Source organism: Hibiscus syriacus, unplaced genomic scaffold (genome assembly GCF_006381635.1).
Source record: "Hibiscus syriacus cultivar Baekdansim isolate YM2019G1 unplaced genomic scaffold, ASM638163v2 tig00110123_pilon, whole genome shotgun sequence".
In the NCBI taxonomy this organism is placed as follows: Eukaryota; Viridiplantae; Streptophyta; class Magnoliopsida; order Malvales; family Malvaceae; genus Hibiscus; species Hibiscus syriacus.
This window is the reverse complement of record NW_024062599.1, coordinates 1352941-1370685: the sequence shown is the minus strand read 5'-3', so window position 1 is coordinate 1370685 and position 17745 is coordinate 1352941.

The window sequence follows — 17745 nt, the reverse complement described above, 5'->3', positions numbered from 1 at the left end:
TTAAGCTTCTCTTAGCCATCAGTGCATGTCTGTGTATGTAACTACTTGATTGAGAACTTCTTTCTCCCTTTGAAACATTTTCACTTAGATATTCAATTACGGATCACACCTTTGCATCATGTGATGATGTTATTATGCAAAAAGGTAAAAATGAAAAAAAAAGAAATAAGTTAGTACAAGAAAGGCAATCGATAAAAGTAAAAAAATGATATTCAGAGATGAATTTAGCACCTAGCCATCAAGGTATCTGCCCAACATGGTTTATTGAAATAGGTCCTACCAGACATGTTTTCTACCCGCCAATGCTTTATTTGAAGAAATTAAACCTAACCGCATGGTATCTAACTTTCATGCTTTCTATGAATTTAAAGTAAATTGTAATGGTTTAGAATTGTTCCTCCTTTGTGAACACCTATTTGGTACATACTAACGGATAAAGGTTCGGTATGGCTCTACCTAGGGTGACCAGTCTATGGTTCACTATATGCAGGTTTTGGTTCTATAGGAAAAGATCCTTGAATTTTCCTTGATGTCGGTGCCCTTTGGGTTGCCAAACCTTCGATCATCACCCATCACATTCTTCAAATGGAATGAATTTAATTTTAGAAGATCCACCTCCTTGTACCCATAGGAGAGAAAATAAATTCCCACGGAGGTACAAGGTATGTATCTCATAGGCTAGTAGCTATAGCTCATACGGGAATAAATTCACCATGAAAACATAACATTCATCTCTATTTAATCGGGACAGAGCTCGGGTATAAATATTATGTCATGTAATGCAAATGAAGTGTCTGAGAATAACATTCAAACCTTTGACCAAACATAAAACAAAGATAAACACTTTTTGAAATGAAAATTCAATTAATCCGTAAACATGAATTTAAACATCAGTACAACTATTTACATAAATAATGAAAAATAAAATAATCAATGTTCAATGAAAAGGACTGCAAGCTAATTTTGGACTCGAATCCATAACTTCCATGACTAAGACAACATACAAGACATATAACACCCATAGACCGATACGAGTGACTCGATCCGATCCGAGGTGTAACATTAGGGCCACCATAGTGACCCCAGTAAAATCCCAGAAAATTTAATTTTTTGTTAAAAACATGTAAAATCATAAACCATTTAAAACACTAAAGTAAAATTTAAGAATATTCAGAAATAAAACAGATTCCAGACTCAGATAAAAACAAAATACAAGCTACATACCCCCTAATCACATGCACGGTTTATTGAAATAGGTCCTACCAGACATGTTTTCTACCCGCCAATGCTTTATTTGAAGAAATTAAACCTAACCGCATGGTATCTAACTTTCATGCTTTCTATGAATTTAAAGTAAATTGTAATGGTTTAGAATTGTTCCTCCTTTGTGAACACCTATTTTGGTACATACTAACGGATAAAGGTTCGGTATGGCTCTACCTAGGGTGACCAGTCTATGGTTCACTATATGCAGGTTTTGGTTCTATAGGAAAAGATCCTTGAATTTTCCTTGATGTCGGTGCCCTTTGGGTTGCCAAACCTTCGATCATCACCCATCACATTCTTCAAATGGAATGAATTTAATTTTAGAAGATCCACCTCCTTGTACCCATAGGAGAAAATAAATTCCCACGGAGGTACAAGGTATGTATCTCATAGGCTAGTAGCTATAGCTCATACGGGAAAATTCACCATGAAAACATAACATTCATCTCTATTTAATCGGGACAGAGCTCGGGTATAAATATTATGTCATGTAATGCAAATGAAGTGTCTGAGAATAACATTCAAACCTTTGACCAAACATAAAACAAAGATAAACACTTTTTGAAATGAAAATTCAATTAATCCGTAAACATGAATTTAAACATCAGTACAACTATTTACATAAATAATGAAAAATAAAATAATCAATGTTCAATGAAAAGGACTGCAAGCTAATTTTGGACTCGAATCCATAACTTCCATGACTAAGACAACATACAAGAGACATATAACACCCATAGACCGATACGAGTGACCCGATCCGATCCGAGGTGTAACATTAGGGCCACCATAGTGACCCACAGTAAAAATCCCAGAAAATTTAATTTTTTTGTTAAACATGTAAAATCATAAAACCATTTAAAACACTAAAGTAAAATTTAAGAATATTCAGAAATAAAACAGATTCCAGAGATAAAAACAAAATACAAGCTACATACCCCCTAATCACATGCACCGTACTCCACAAGCAATACCGGTGGAACTCCCTTACAGATATCGATAATTGCATTGGTTCAATCCATTTAACATGAAATGGTGGTAACATAGTAGGCTTTGGGAAACTTAGTAATACAATAATACCAAATGATACTAAAGAACATGCAGATAACATGTAAGCATAAAACTTCCTTATGATCTAAACGTCTATAAGTTTTTGGAATGAGTTGAGGTTCTAAGGATATTTATTTGAGTAACATGCATGAAGATTATAATTTAGATGAAACATCCAGAGAACCAAGTTCAGGAGATCATAAAGGGTGTCTAGTGTGTTCCCGCAAAACTTGTGAAAAAATATAAATATTTTAAAACAGTAACAATTTAAACATATGTTTAAAACCGTAGTAAAACCCTCCAACCGAACTCTATATGCAGTTCCCTAGAAATGCATAACCTAAGGGGAGCACCTTGAGGCTTGAGAGCCTACCCAAAAGGTTTTGGGACCACGGGGCCTACTCAAGAAAGATCTCAGGGCCGTAGAGCCTACTCAAGGGTCGCCTTAGGTCCATAAGGAATTACCAGTCGGTGTTGAACCTATACAAGGAATTGCCAGCATGATTGAACCTAGCAGAGTTATTGAGTTAATCAATTGACGGAATCGGCCAAGAGGAGGGTGAATTGGCAATTAAAAATTTGGTGGAAGCTTTTGCAGAAAATTGAAAGTAATTGCAACGATTTAGAGTGGTTGGACTTTCTCAACCAAGTCTACGTCCACTACCTTAGCTATCCACACTAAGGATTTTCCAACAAATTCACTAATTTGTTCTTTCTTTTGAGGATAAAGAGTAACCTTAAAAACCCTCAAGAGTTATACCCCAAATTCTTGAGAACACTCTCTCCCAAAGAGAACAATACAAATTTTGCAAACTTACAAGAAAATCCTCAAGACAAGATGTTTGCACAATTCTAGAACAAAGAAAGAACACTCAAGAATAATACAATTGAGAATAGTAAGTGTCTTGAAAGCAAAGATGAATATTGAATGAAATTTGGTTTGAAATTGCTCAAACTTGAGGTTTGATGATTTCTCTTTGATTCTTTCTTAATTCTTGTTGATTGTTTCTTGTTATTGATCAATGGCTTCTAAGCTTGTTTAAATACTCCTTCAGTTTATTCTGAACGTTGGGGATGATTAGTGGAGTCAATGGGTCGTTTAAGTATGAAAACAATTAATAAAATTAGTGGGAGCGTCTGGTGCATCGATGCATAAGGCTAGTGCATCCGTACACTATGTGTAAAATTCAAATATTTCGACCGTTGTACCCTTAGTGCATCGATGCATAAAATGCATTGGATGTTTTAACAAGCCAGAGTGCATCGATACTGGTCTGTGCATCGATACATAAAATGCATTCGATGTTTTCATAAAACTTGAGTTCATCGATGCATGGTAGTGCATCGATGCATAAATTGCATTGATATGGTGAGTGCATCAATGCATCAATGAGTGCATCGATGCATCCTTCCCAATTTTGATTTTTGGCTCGTTTTTGGTTCAAAATACTTTGTGAAAATTGTTTCAAAAATATTTTAAGTATAAAACACAATTTACACATTAGTAAGGATTGAAATTGAACTTGAAAGACTTGGAGTAATATTTTGATATTTGAGTAATTAAATCGAATATACTTAGAAAATCATTGTAAAATCTTAAAATTCATTTAACTTAATTGTTATATCGAAACATCAAAATGTTTTCAACAATCTCCCCCTTTTTTATATAACAAAATATTTTAGTAGTTTTAAGATTTTCTAATAAATTTTGAAATCAAGTTTGAAAAATTACTCCCCCTTACTTTAACACTTCTCCCCCTTTTTGTTAAATCAAAAAGACTTCAAAACTCTTTAAACAAGGTTGTGAAAAACATATCCAATTGATTATACTAAGATCAAAGATCAAGAGAAAGGTTAACCATTAGTTCATAGTTCAATATTCATAATAAAATGTGAAATGACATAATTGGTCATAATGCAACTAATATGTAAATGATGCAAAAATTAATAACATTAAGATAAAAAATAAAGTTAAAACCAAACCAAATATATATATAACAAGTTCAAACATCCAATCATCCAAATCATAAATCCAAACAAATTCAAACACTCAACAACCAAAGTAAAACATTCCAAAAGCATTCAAAATGTTTAAAACAATAAGATCTAAGTTTTTATCCAATAAAGCTAAGAAAGAAACAAGATCTAATAATCCATCAGTGGATCAGGAGGAGATAAATGTGTCCAGATCTTGGTCACATCACGTGAAAGAGCATCGACCCTCCCGTCCAAAGTGTCGAAATGACGGTTCATCGTCTCGTTGGTAGCAGTCAGATTAGAATCGATGGATGCGAGCCTCATATCAAGATTCTCCATAAATGATCAAAAGTATGGAGACATTTGATCTTCTTACTGTACTGGTTCCGGAGCAGGCTCATCGTCTGGTACGTGATCGTTAATATCTTGCATAAGCTGTTGAAGCTCGAGATCGTCGTCAGCAGCCGGTGCCGGAGGAGGAGGAGGAGGAGGAGCACGAGAAGAGCTAGGAGCTGCTCGTGAAGAACTTGCTCCAGGAGTTTGCTTATTGGGTCGAAAGACCCATTGACCAGTTTCCTTGTCCTGTTTCCATCAGCTTTCTTCAAGGAAGTGAGATTGATTTGATTTTGAAGAGGATTGGATTATCGATAGAAACTCTAAGACCAAGTTTGATAAAAAGATTATTAAGTAGACATCTATAAACTAAAGTTTGACATGTTTAGAAGGGACAATATTTATGGTATCTACTAGTTCACTAAAAATGATTTGTGGCAAATTTATCTTTCTATTATGCTAGATACAATGCATCCATCATAATCCCGGACACAAAGAGTGGAGTACCTACCTCTGATGGTCGAAACCACCAAGAGATCTTAAATGTAGAAAACGATCGTGATATGTACGTAAGGTACTAACACTAGCATTAGGAAGATAGGGATATGCCACAGTTTTCTCATTGTATAAACCATTGTCATCTAGCCTAAATTGTTTAGCTAAAGTCTCGGAGTCAATAAGAATATATTGTCCTAAAAGGTAGGATCTAATTCCGATCCCACATTGACTCGTTTTGAATACATATTGATTAGAGTAGAAAATGGGGACCAGCTGATGATAGACAATAGGTTTAAGGTGAAACAATTTATCAAACTTCCAAGACTTGAGAGTCGGTAGGTATTGAAAGTTGATATCTACCATGGCTTGAACAGAGGGAATACGTTCTTCCCGAATTTTATAAGATTGGAAGGAATCCATGTACCTATGGTAGAGTTCTTCTCTACGACGCTCAGGCATATAAAACATGAGTTTAGAATGGTCATATTGGGATCATTTGGATTTGGAGCTTGAGGAGGAATAGGATTAGGAGGTCGGTTAGAATGATTAGAAGAAGTCCTAGGGTGTTTAGGGTTTGACATGGTTTAAGAAATCGAAATTGGAATGTAACTGCATTTTAAAACACTGTATGCACAATAATCAATCCCAAAACTCAATTGAGTCCGTAATAATTCAAGGTTCTCTAAATCGAATCCTAATGGGCATGTTTTTGAAAACTATTTGAAAATAACATTGGAATATCATATACATATAGTTTTCATGAAAACATACAATTAAATCAAAAACATCAATAATTTTCGAAAATAATTATATTATTATTATTATTTCGAAAATTCAAAAATAATGGTGAAAAAATTGTTTGTTTTTGACGAATTGATTGTAAAATCTAGTTTAGAATAATACTATAATCATGCCCGATTTAATGTTCATCCTAGAACTAATCTAAACTTGTTCTAAAATCAAAAGAGGTTTTTGGAAAATACCTTGAAAATTCAGATTGAGTGGAATATGATGATGTTTTGCACGATTTAATGATGTTAGTAGGATTTGGAGATGTAGTATGAATGATTTCCGATCAAAGATGAAGGATTTAGAACAATTTTGAGAGTGAGGAGAGGGAGAGGAGCGGCGACCTTAAGAGAAATTAAGAGAGTTTTGAGAAAAAGAAGAAAAAACAAGGTTTTTATCCAAAAACCCGATAGATGTATCGATGCATGGCCTGTGCATCGATGCACAGTCAAGGCGTGCATCAGTGCATCTTCATGATGTATCGATGCACATTCAAAGGGATGCATCGATGCACTGTCATAGTTATCGATGCATTATGCACCAAAATGTCAAAATTCGTTTGAACACTCAAAATGCTAAATTAATTAGCTCTAGTGGTATTGGCAACTCATATATGAAAATTAATCATGTTCAATCAATCAATTTAATATTTAAACTACATTTGAACATAAAATTATTTTCACCAAAGAACATAAACTCCCCCTAACTAATAGCATGAAATGCAATAAATAATTATTATTATAAATTTTTCATTTATTCTTAAAAGTGCTAAAAATTATTTTAAACACTAAGTGAAGATAGGTCAGTTAAACCTAATTCTCTTCTAAGTGTCCAAAATCTTTCTTTGTCTAAAGGTTTTGTAAATATATTTTCTAATTGATGCAAGTATCAATAAATTCTAGATACATCTTCCTTAGTGACATGATCTCGATGAAGTGATTTCTAATTTCAATGTACTTAGCTCTAGAGTGCTGGATGGGATTTTTTAGTGAGACAAATAACACTAGTATTGTCACACTTGATAGGAATGACACCTACTTCAATTCCATAATCAAAAAGTTGTTGTTCATCCATAAAACTTGTGCACAACAACTACCGCTGAAATATATTACGCTTCAGTGGTAGATAATGCAACACAATTTTTTTTCTTTGAAAACCAAGAAATCAGCATATTTCCAAGGAATTGGCAAGTACCAGAGGTGCTTTTCCTATCTAATTTGCATCCTCCATAATCGCATCAAAGAAGGCATGCAAGCTAAAGCTAGAGTCTCTAGGATACCAAAGTACTAAACTAAAAGTATCCTTAAGGTATCTAAAGATTCTCTTAACAGCTAGTAAATGGATTCCTTAGGGAATGATTTAAATTTAGCACATAAGCAAACACTAAACATAATGTCTGGTCTACTTGCGGTTAGATAAAGTAAAGAGCCAATCATTGACCTATATAATTTAACATCCACACATTTACCTCCTTCATCTATGTCAAGCTTTGTCGATGAGCTCATTGGAGTGTCATGAGGTTTCCCATTTTCCAATCCAAACTTCTTGAGCATATCATTGACGTACTTAGCTTGATTGATGAAGATGTCATCTTTTCTTTGTGATTTGGAGTCCTAAGAAAAATTAGAGCTCCCCCATCATGCTCATCCGAATTCACTTTTCATTAGCTTAAAATTCTTGGCAAAGAACATCATTAGTAGAACCAAATATTATAATATTATATCATCAACATAAATTGAACTACTAATAAATCTTTACCTTTATGCTTAAAAACAATGTAGTGTCAACCTTCCCTTTTGAAAAACCTTTTTCAATTAAAAAGTTTGACAATCTTTCATACCAAGCTCTAGGAACTTGTTTTAAACCATAACGTGCTTTTGTCAATTTAAGAACATGATTTGGAAATTTTGAATCTTCAAAACCAGGGGGTGTTCCATATACACTTCTTATTTATAAAACCATTTAAAAATGCACTTTAACATCCTTTGATATATTTTACAATGGGGCCTACTCAAGAAAGATCTCAGGGCCGTAGAGCCTACTCAAGGGTTCGCCTTAGGTCCATAAGGAATTACCAGTTGAGTTGAACCTATACAAGGAATTACCAGCAGTGATTGAACCTAGCAGAGTTTTTGAGTTAATCAATTGACGGAATCGGCAAGAGGGGGGGTGAATTGGCAATTAAAAATTTGGTGGAAGCTTTTGCAGAAAATTGAAAGTAATTGCACAACGATTTAGAGTGGTGGACTTTCTCAACCAAAGTCTACGTCCACTACCTTAGCTATCCACTAAGGATTTTCCAACAAATTCACTAATTTGTCTTTCTTTGAGGACAAAGAGTAACCTTAAAAATCCTCAAGAATTATACCCAAATTTTGAGAACACTCTCTCCCAAAGAGAACAATACAAATTTTGCAAACTTACAAGAAAATCCTCACAAGGCAAGATGTTTGCACAATTCTAGAACAAAGAAAGAACACTAAAGAAAATACAATTGAGCATAGTAAGTGTTTTGAAAGCAAAGATGAATATTGAATGAAATTTGGCTTGAAATTGCTCAAACTTGAGGTTTGATGATTTCTCTTTGATTCTTTCTTGATTCTTGTTGATTGTTGTTTCTTGTTATTGATCAATGGCTTCTAAGCTTGTTTAAATACTCCTTCAATTGATTCTGAACGTTGGGGATGATTAGTGGAGTCAATCTAGTCATTTAAGTATGAAAACAATTAATAAAATTAGTGGGAGCGTATGGTGCATCGATGCAAGGCTAGTGCATCCGTACACTATGTGTAAAATTCATATTTCGACTGTTGTACCCTTAGTGCATCGATGCACTAAGAGTGAATCGATGATAAAAGCATTGGATGTTTTAAACAAGCAGAGTGCATCGATGCATGGTTAGTGCCGATGCATAAATTGCATTCGATGGTGAGTGCATCAATGCACATGAGTGCATCGGTGCATCCCTTCTCAATTTTGATTTTGGCTCGTTTTTGTTCAAAATACTTATGAAAATTGTTTCAAAAATATTTAAGTATAAAACACAATTTACACATTAGTAATGATTGAAATTGAACTTTGAAAGACTTGGAGTGATATTTTGATATTTAAGTAATTAATCAAATATACTTAGAAAATCATTTGTAAAATCTTAAAATTCATTTAACTTAATTTGTTATATCGAAACATCAAATATTTTCAACAATCTCCCCCTTTTTGATATAACAAAACATTTTAGTAGTTTTAAGATTTTCTAATAAATTTTGAAATCAAGTTTGAAAATTACTCCCCTTACTTTAACACTTCTCCCCCTTTTTGTTAAATCAAAAAGACTTCAAAACTTGGTGAGTGCATCAATGCATCAATGAGTGCATCGGTGCATCCCTTCTCAATTTTGATTTTGGCTCGTTTTTGTTCAAAATACTTTATGAAAATTGTTTCAAAAATATTTAAGTATAAAACACAATTTTTACACATTAGTAATGATGAAATTGAACTTTGAAAGACTTGGAGTGATATTTTGATATTTAAGTAATTAAATCAAATATACTTAGAAAATCATTTGTAAAATCTTAAATTCATTTAACTTAATTTGTTATATCGAAACATCAAAATATTTCAACATCTCCCCCTTTTTGATATAACAAAACATTTAGTAGTTTTAAGATTTTCTAATAAATTTGAAATCAAGTTTGAAAAATTACTCCCCCTTACTTTAACACTTCTCCCCCCTTTTTGTTAAATCAAAAGACTTCAAAACTTTTAAACAAGGTTGTGAAAAACATATCCAATTGATTATAAATAATATAGCTTAAGCTGCTAATATAAAGATCAAGAGAAAGGTTAGCCATTAGTTTCATAGTTCAATATTTATAATAAAATGTGAAATGGCATAATTGGTATAATGCAACTAATATGTAAATGATGCAAAATAATAAACATTAAGAAAAAAAGAAAGTAAAACCAAACCAAATATATATATAACAAGTTAAATCATCCAAATCATAAATCCAAACCAATTCAAACACTCAACAACCAAAGTAAAACATTCCAAAAGCATTCAAAATGTTTAAAACAATAAGATCTAAGTTTTTATCCAATAAAGCTAAGCAAGAAACAAGATCTAATAAGCCATCGGTGGATCAGGAGGAGATAAATGCGTCCAGATGTTGGTCACATCACGTGAAAGAGCATTAAATGATTTGTGGCAAATTTATCTTTCTATTATGCTAGATACAATGCATCCATCATAAATCCCGGACACAAAGAGTGGAGTACCTACCTGGTGGTCGAAACCACCAAGAGATCATTAAATGTAGAAAATGATGATATGTACGTAAGGTACTAACACTAGCATTAGGAAGATAGGGATATGCACAGTTTCTTTCTCATTGTATAAACCATTGTCATCTAGCCTAAATTGTTTAGCTAAAGTCTCGGAGTCAATAAGAATATATTGTCCTAAAAGGTAGGATCTAATTCCGATAGTCCCACATTGACTCTCGTTTTGAATACATATTGCATTAGAGTAGAAAATGGGACCACTGATGATAGACAATAGGTTTAAGGTGAAACAATTTATCAAACTTCCAAGACTTGAGAGTCGGTAGGTATTGAAAGTTGATATCTACCATGGCTTGAACAGAGGGAATACGTTCTTCCCAATTTTATAAGATTGGAAGGAATCCATGTACCTATGGTAGAGTTCTTCTCTACGACGCTCAGGCATATTAAAACATGAGTTTAGAATGGTCATATTGGGATCATTTGGATTTGGAGCTTGAGGAGGAATAGGATTAGGAGGTCGGTTAGAATGATTAGAATAAGTCCTAGGGTGTTTAGGGTTTGACATGGTTTAAGAAATCGAAATTAGGAATGTAACCTGCAATTTTAAAACACATGTATGCACAATAATCAATCCCAAAACTCAATTGAGTCCGTAATAATTCAAGGTTCTCTAAATCGAATCCTAATGGGCATGTTTTTGAAAACTATTTGAAAATAACATTGGAAATATCATAATACATATAGTTTTCATGAAAACAATACAATTAATCAAAAACATCAATAATTTTTTAAAATAACAATTATATTATTATTATTATTTCGAAAATTCAAAATATGTTGAAAAAATTGTTTGTTTTTGACGAATTTGATTGTAAAATCTAGTTTAGAATAATACTATAATCAATGCCCGATTTAATGTTCATCCTAGAACTAATCTAAACTTGTTCTAAAATCAAAATAGAGGTTTTGGAAAAATACCTTGAAAATTCAGATTGAGTGGAATATGATGATGTTTTGCACGATTTAATGATGTTAGCAGGATTTGGAGATGTAGTATGAATGATTTTCGATCAAAGATGAAGGATTTAGAACAATTTTGAGAGTGAGGAGAGGGAGAGGAGCGGCGACCGTAAGAGAGTTTAAGAGAGTTTTGAGAAAAAGAAGAAAACAGGGTTTTTATCCAAAAACCCGATAGATGCATCGATGCATGGCCTTGTGCATCGATGCACATTCAAGGCGTGCATCAGTACATCTTCATGATGTATCGATGCACATTCAAAGGGATGCATCGATGCACTTTCATAGTGTATCGATGCATTATGCACCAAAATGTCAAAAATTCATTTTGAACACTCAAAATGCTAAATTAATTAGCTCTAGTGGTATTGGCAACTCATATATTGAAAATTAATCATGTTCAATCAATCAATTTAATCTTTAAACTACATTTGAACATAAAATTAATTTTCACCAAAGAACATAAACTCCCCCTAACTAATAGCATGAAATGCAATAAAAAATTATTATTATAAACATTTTTCATTTATTCTTAAAAGTGCTAAAAATTATTTAAACACTAATTGAAAATAGGTTAGTTAAACCTAATTCTCTTCTAAGTGTCCAAAATCTTTGTCTAAAGGTTTTGTAAAGATATCCTCTAATTGATGCAAAGTATCAACAAATTCTAGAACTACATCTTCGTTAGTGACATGATCTCGAATGAAGTGATGTCTAATTTCAATGTGCTTAGCTCTAGAGTGCTGGATGGGATTTTTAGTGAGACAAATAACACTAATTGTCACACTTGATAGGAATGACACTTCAATTCCATAATCAAAAAGTTGTTGTTTCATCCATAAAACTTGGGCACAACAACTACCGGCTCAAATGTATTACGCTTCAGTGGTAGATAATGCAACACAATTTTTTTCTTTGAAAACCAAGAAATCAGTATATTTCCAAGGAATTGGCAAGTACCAGATGTGCTTTTCCTATCTAATTTGCATCCTCCATAATCCGCATCAAAGAAGGCATGCAAGCTAAGCTAGAGTCTCTAGGATACCAAAGTACTAAACTAAAAGTATCCTTAAGGTATCTAAAGATTTTCTTAACAGCTAGTAAATGTGATTCCTTAGGGCATGATTGAAATTTAGCACATAAGCAAACACTAAACATAATGTCTGGTCTACTTGCGGTTAGATAAAGTAAAGAGCCAATCATTGACCTATATAATTAACATCCACACATTTACCTCCTTCATCAATGTCAAGCTTTGTTGATGAGCTCATTGGAGTGTCATGAGGTTTCCCATTTTCCAATCCAAAATTCTTGAGCATATCTTTGACGTACTTAGCTTGATTGATGAAGATGCCATCTTTTCTTTGCTTGATTTGGAGTCCCAAGAAAAATGAGAGCTCCCCCATCATGCTCATCTCGAATTCACTTTTCATTAGCTTAGAAAATTCTTGGCAAGAACATCATTAGTAGAACCAAATATTATATCATCAACATAAATTTGAACTACTAATAAATTTACCTTTATGCCTTAAAAACAATGTAGTGTCAACCTTCCCTTTTGAGAAACCTTTTTCAATTAAAAGTTTGACAATCTTTCATACCAAGCTCTAGAACTTGTTTTAAACCATAAAGTGCTTTTGTCAATTTAAGAACATGATTTGGAAATTTGAATCTTCAAAACCAGGGGGTTGTTCCACATACACTTCTTATTTATAAAACCATTTAAAAATACACTTTAACATCCATTTGATATTTTAAATTCATGAAACATGCAAATGCTAATAACATTCTAATTGCTTCCATCCTAGCTACAGGAGCGTATTTCATCATAGTCTATGCCCTCTTCTTGAGTGTACCCTTGAGCAAAGTCTAGCCTTATTTCTCACTATTACCACTTTCATCAAGCTTATCCATAAATACCCATCTAGTACCTACAATAATTTATTACTAGGCCTTTCAACTAATGTCCATACTTTACTTCTCTCAAATAGATTTAACTCTTCTTGTATAGCGATAATCCAAAGTCATTTAATGATTCTTAAATATTCTTAGGCTCTATGCATGAGATAAATACAACATAATTACAAATATTTCTAAGAGAAGATCGAGTTGTTACCCCTTTGGATGGATCACCTATTATTTCACCATCCTTGACATAATTGTATTCTCTTGGGTAAGATACTTCCCTTTCTTCAATGGTTGGATTCTCAAGAGGATCATGAGTTTCCTCATATTTCATTTCTTCATTTGATGATGGTTTTCCAACATCATGTCTAACGTCATTTGTATTTATAATACCTATATCATCATTCAAACAAGAATCTTTCCTCGGAAGGGGATTATCATCGAAAACAACATGTATAGACTCTTCTACAACTAAAGTTCTTTTATTAAATACTCGATAAGCTTTAGAATTTAAGGAATAACCCAGAAAAATTCCTTCATTACTTTTAGCATCAAATTTGCCAAGATTGTTTTTACCGTTGTTTAAAACAAAACATTTACATCCAAAAGGATGAAAATAGCTAATATTAGGCTTTTTATTTTTAAAAAGTTCATATGGAGTTTTATTCAAATAGGCCTAATCATTACCGATAATAACATAACAAGCTGTATTTGTGGCTTCCGCCCAAAAATATTTTGGCAAATTGTTTTCAAAAGCATGGTTCTAGCCATTTCTTCTAAGTTCAATTTTTCCTCTCAACAACTCCATTTTGTTGAGGGGTTCTAGGTGCTGAAAAAATTATGGCTAATACCATTAATTTCAAAATTCAGTAAATCCAAGATTTTCAAATTCAGTTCCATGATCACTCCTAATACTAGTTATAGAGTAACCTTTTTCGTTTTGGATTACTTTTGAAAACTGATAAATTTTTCTAAGGCTTCATCTTTAGTACTTAAGAATAGAACCCAAGCATATCTATAATAGTCATCTACCAACACAAATGCATGTTTTCCACCCAGCTAGTAGTTCTAGATAGCCCAAAAAGATCTAAATGGATCAATTGTAATACTCTACTAGTAGATACATCGTTAATGGATTTAAAAGAAACTCGCTTTTGTTTTCCTTTAGCACAAGCATCACAGATTTTATCATTATCAAATTTTAGATTAGGCAACCCTCGAACTAAATCTCCTTGAATTAACCGTTGCAAAACACTCATACTAGCATGTCCTAGTCTCCTATGCCATAACCAATTATCATGCTCATCTTTAGCAGCTAGGCATAAATTAGTCATATCTATGGAATCTAAATGCACCATGTAAATGTTTCCTATTCTATTACCAACAAGCACAATCCGATTAGATGCAATGTCAATGACTTTACAACCATTAATATCAAACATGACATTGAATCCTTTATCACACAATTGACTAATACTCAATAGATTATGCTTTAATCCATTCACATATAAAACATTCTTAATTTGTATGGAAGAGGTATTACCTATAGTGCCTATACCTTCAATGTGACCTTTTGAGTTATCACCAAAAGTCACATCTCCTACATTTTTGGCGTTGAGCTCTATGAACCGACTTTTGTCACCGGTCATATGTCTTGAGCATCCACTATCAAGGTACCATGAGTTTGAATTTGTTTCTCGTGCCTTGTAGCAAAGCTCATTTTCTTACAAACATAGATTAATTTTTGATTTTTTGGTACCCAAATTCTTTTGGGCCCATATTCATTAGTTTCCAAAATCCTAGTCCCCTTAGGTATCCATTTGTATAGGATATCCTTATCTTTACTAGTAATGAGTTCTTTAGGAACTCATATACTTCTAACGATTTTTCCATTATGGGACCTCTATGATTATAATTTCTAAAACTTTTTCTAACAAAGTTGGTTTTTGAATTTTCTCGTTTTTCAAAACGTTTTGATCCACTTATCAAAAGAAGCTTTAATATCATCAATTTCCTTTTGATGATCATCATTGACTCTTGAAAGTAAATTTTGCAAATAAGAAATTTTCTTTTCAAACTCTTCTAGTTTGATTTGTAAATCTTTGATTTTACTTTCAAGATTATTGTTGGTCTTGGATATGAGATTATTTTTATTTTTCAATTTTCAATTTTGAAATATCATTTTTGTTTTAAAAACAATTTCTCATAATCCGAAGCCAACCCATTATACTCCTCTAATAACTCATCATAAGATAAATCATCTAAATCAAATGAGTTAGAGGTTACCTTAGAATCTTCCCCCAATACCATCAAGCACAAGTTTGCTACTTCTTGTTCCTCTTCATCGGAACATTCTTCATCACTCCATGTAGCCATGTGAGCCTTGTGCTTATTCTTTGATTGAACATTTCTCTTCAATTGTGGGAAATCATATTGACATGTCCCGGTTTCTTGCATTCGTAGCAAATGGGTCCTTCTCTTTTGGTTCATTTTTGAAGCCTTCATTTCGTTTGAATTTTCTTCCTTGATTTGGCCTCATCATTCTTCTGAACCATTTGACAAAGAATGCCATCTCCTCCTCATCATCATCATTTTATCCGAATCACTCTCATCTTTTGTTGATTTAAGAGAAACTCCTCGTTCTCTTCTTTCCGTCTCTTTCTTTGGCTTGTCTCTTTTCTCAAGGTCTTCCTCTTCTTTAAGCATCATTTCATGTGTGAGGAGAGAGCCAATAATCTCATCGAGAGTTAAAGATTTTACGTTCTTAGCCTTTATGATTGTCTTCTTCTTTGATTGCCAAGCTTTTGGAAGAGAGTAAACTAACTTCCTTTCAAGCTTGTCATTTGGAATGATTTCTCCATATGACTTGAGACTATTGACAATCGTGGAGAATCTATCCATTACAGCTTTGACATCTTCATCTGGTTTCATCCTGAAATTTTATAGCGTCCAAGAGCACAAAAGATAATATGGATAGCTTTGGAGTTGAGGTGGAACATTCTTGTCTCTCATTCACTCCACAATCTTGGATGAGTAGAGGGTTTGATGTATCTGTCTTCTATAATATTCCATGCTCCCATGTCACTTGCTTGAATGAAATACATCATCATATTCTTCCAATAAGCATAATTAGCTCCATTGAAGAAAGGAGGCTTGTTGACAGACAATGAATCAAGACTAAAGTCGGAGTTTGAAGTAGAGGCTATTGATGACTTGATTATCGATGTAACTCTTCCCGAATTGACTCAAGAGGCGATTAAACCTTCAAATGAGTGAGACTCTGGTACCAATTGTTGAGTTAATCGATTGACGGAATCGATCAAGATGGGGGTGAATTGGTAATTAAAAATTTGGTGGAAACGTTTGCAGAAAATTGAAAGTAATTGCACAACGATTTAGAGTGGTTCGACTTTCTCAACCAAAGTCTACGTACACTACCTTAGCTATCCACACTAAGGATTTCCATCAAATTCACTAATTTGTTCTTCTTTTGAGGACAAAGAGTAACCTTACAAATCCCTAAAGAATTATACCCCAAATTCTTGAGAACACTCTATCCCAAAGAGAACAATACAAATTTTACAAACTTACAAGAAAATCCTCACAAGGCAAGATTTTTGCACAATCATAGAACAAAGAAAGAACACTCAAGAATAATACAATTGAGCACAATAAGTGTTCTTGAAAGCAAAGATGAATATTAAATGAAATTTGGCTTGAAATTTCTCAAACTTGAGGTTTGATGCTTTCTCTTTGATTGTTTCTTGATTCTTATTTCTTGTTGTTGATCAATGGCTTCTAAGCTTGTTTAAATACTCCTTCAATTGATTCTGAACGTTTGGGAAGATTAGTGGAGTCAATGGAGCCGTTTAAGTGTGAAAACAATTAATAAAATTAGTGGGAGCGTATGGTGCATCGATGCATAAAGCTAGTGCATCGATACACTATGTGTAAAATTCAAATATTTGGACCGTTGGACCTTTAGTGCATCGGTGCATTAAGAGTGCATCGATGCATAAAATGCATTCGATGTTTTAAACAAGCCAGAGTGCATCGATGCATAAAATGCATTCGATGTTTTCATAAAACCTGAGTGCATCGATGCATGTAGTGCATCGATGCATGGTAGGCATCGAATAAATGCATTCGATATGGTGAGTCCATCGATGCATCAATGAGTGCATCAATGAGTGCATCAATGCATCACTTCTCAATTTTGATTTTTGGCTCGTTTTTTGTTCGAAATACTTTGTGATAATTGTTTCAAAAATATTTTAAGTATAAAACACAATTTTACACATTAGTAAGGATTGAAATTGAACTTTGAAAGACTTGGAGTAATATTTTGATATTCGAGTAATTAAATCGAATATACTTAGAAAATCATTTGAAAAATCTTAAAATTCATTTAACTTAATTTGTTATATCGAAACATCAAAATGTTTTCAACAAGAGTCTTCAGTCATACCATAGTCCCAGAGTACCCCGTATAAACATAATTTCAGTCAATAAATAGAGATATCAGAAATCAGAGAAGATATCAAAACAGAAATCAAAGAAAACATACGTATGATCAGGGAACACACTAGAGGTTCCATATATTATTCGGAGGTACTCGATAAT